The 2,500-nt window shown below is 53.0% G+C and overlaps 1 protein-coding gene across 6 annotated transcripts in view; it reads right to left on the reverse strand.

Moving 5' to 3' along the window:
• Window positions 1–2,500, reverse strand: part of schip1 (schwannomin interacting protein 1) — a 247,376-nt gene that overhangs the window by 14,729 nt on the left and 230,147 nt on the right. The gene's annotated exons all lie outside the window — the stretch shown is intronic.

Genomic DNA, 2,500 nt, shown 5'->3' on the forward strand with positions numbered 1-2,500 from the left:
AGCCAAAATGGCCCCCATTTCAGCAAAAATAGCCTCTCCTGTATGGGCTCTGCCATATTCCACTATGTCCTACAGGTTTCACCTGCCACTGCTGCATTACTCAGAGCCAGGAGGCCGGAGCGTTTCCCAGTGAGGGAGGGGGGACATGATCAGACAGCCCCACAAAGGGGAACCTGGACTCAGGGGTTCATCCTTCACTCGCGGGGACCAAGCAGGCATCTCTCAATACAGCTGCCATTTTACTGCTCTGGCTCACGCTGAACAGCGCCTTACCCAGATACGCCACACAGCAGCAACGATGACGATGAGGGTAATGATGATGATGATGATGATGGGTCAGGCTCGCCTCGATCCTCCCAAGCAGTAAGATAAAAGCACACACAATCTGAAGTAGAACACCTGGATACGTGAACATAACCCTGTCCACCCCCGTTGCATTATGGGACGGCCGGAGCCCCCAGCCTTGCGGCTTCCCCTGTCCCTGTTACTCTGGGTGTGCTGAGAGCAGTGCATTGTGGGCCAGTATGAGAGATACGCCCGACTGCTCACTGACAAGAGCGGAGACAACCTTGCGATACTGTCAGACGGAAACATCGGCTGACGATTCTTCCCTTTCTGTCGGATTTATTTCCAGATCCCATTAAGATACTGCCTGACAGCGGGCTGATACAAGACTACACAGCAGTGCGTAAACAAACAGCACGCTTTTCTCTCTTCTTCTGGGGAAAGGGTGTCCAAAACGCAGCTGAGGCACAAACAGCCAGACACACCGAACCCTCCATCGACAGCCTTTCTGCTGACACCGGTCTGTATGGTGGATTAAGCAGACGCACACTTTTGTGTGCAGTGACCAGGTCTGGCCACAGGGTGGCAGTGTTGTGAGGCATAGAGAAACCTGCACACACAGACTGGATTGCTGGGTCTCTCTCCTCCTGAGACCCGGGGGCAGGTAACTAAATCAAGCCCAGACAGGGGGCAGAGGGCCAGTAAACTGCCCCAGAAGAAGAAGCTGGAGGCAAAATAACTCTGTGACCAGAAGAGACAGCCCAATGTTTGTCACACACACAATCAGGACCACGCCCTGCCGCCTCTTACAGACCCATAGCCTGGGTCCTGGACCACGTCCTGTCGCCTCTTACAGACCCATAGCCTGGGTCCTGGACCACGCCCTGTCGCCTCTTACAGACCCATAGCCTGGGTCAGAGCACACACAGCAGCCTCTCTTCATTGAACTCTGACTGGAATCATTCATAAACAGTGAGCAAGCAGGTCACCCTTTCCTCTTATAGTCTCATATCACACCTGTACACCTGTATCTCTGTCAGGATGCATCTCACACAGAGCGAGGGAGGCACAGGCCCTCAGGGGGTTATGGTCCAGGTGTGACGCACTGCTGGTCGCTCTAGGCTGCAGGTAAATCACCTGAGCAAGATGAGCTGAATGGCCTGCTGTCCTCATTATGCTTTCTGATCATAGGCCTACATCTGTGATGGTAATTATAATTATAATTATAATTATTACAGACATGCAGCGGAGGCCATAACACTCTGGATTATCCTGCTACTATGAACTCCGTGCTGATGCTGTTCCTATAATCAGGCGCACATCTGTATGTCAGAACCCTGAACTCTGAACCCTGAACTCTGAACCCCAGTTCTGAACCCTGAACCCCAGTTCTGAACCCTGAACTCTGAACCCCAGTTCTGAACCCTGAACTCTGAACCCCAGTTCCGAACCCTGAACTCTGAACCCCAGTTCTCAACCCTGAACTCTGAACCCCAGTTCTGAACCTGAACTCTGAACCCAGTTCTGAACCCTGAACCTGAACCCAGTTCTGAACCCTGAACTCTGAACCCCAGTTCTGAACCCTGAACTCTGAACCCCAGTTCCGAACCCTGAACTCTGAACCCCAGTTCTCAACCCTGAACTCTGAACCCCAGTTCTGAACCCTGAACTCTGAACCCCAGTTCTCAACCCTGAACTCTGAACCCCAGTTCTGAACCCTGAACTCTGAACCCCAGTTCTGAACCCTGAACTCTGAACCCCAGTTCTGAAGCCAAAATGCAGACACATACACAGTCTGACATTATCTGGAAGAGTTTAAACCCAGCAGCTGAAACCCATGTCTTCACTATGTAGGTTACAACAGGCATGAAAATTCAGCCTGCGCTTCCCAACTTCAGCATCACCTCACAGCAGACTCAGGGTTTTCCCTAAGTGCTAACTTTCCCTGGTCCGAGTTTCTGGGAAGTTCAGCTCAAAGCCGGTTTTCCCTGAAGCGCGAGGAGAGAGCTGCTCACGTATTCCCCTGGATCCCGGCGTTCCTGACGGACCAGCATTCCCGTCTCACGCACAAAGGAGCCCTTTCAGTGGCCGGGCGGACCGGTCGCCATCGGCAACCTCGCACCCTGATCCGCACGGCCCTCAGACAGAGAGTGTGTGTTCCCACTGAGACTGGAAGCCCTGCGTGTGTGTGTGTGTGTGCGTGTGTGTGTCTGTG

Source organism: Anguilla rostrata, chromosome 12 (genome assembly GCF_018555375.3).
Source record: "Anguilla rostrata isolate EN2019 chromosome 12, ASM1855537v3, whole genome shotgun sequence".
Taxonomy (NCBI): Eukaryota; Metazoa; Chordata; class Actinopteri; order Anguilliformes; family Anguillidae; genus Anguilla; species Anguilla rostrata.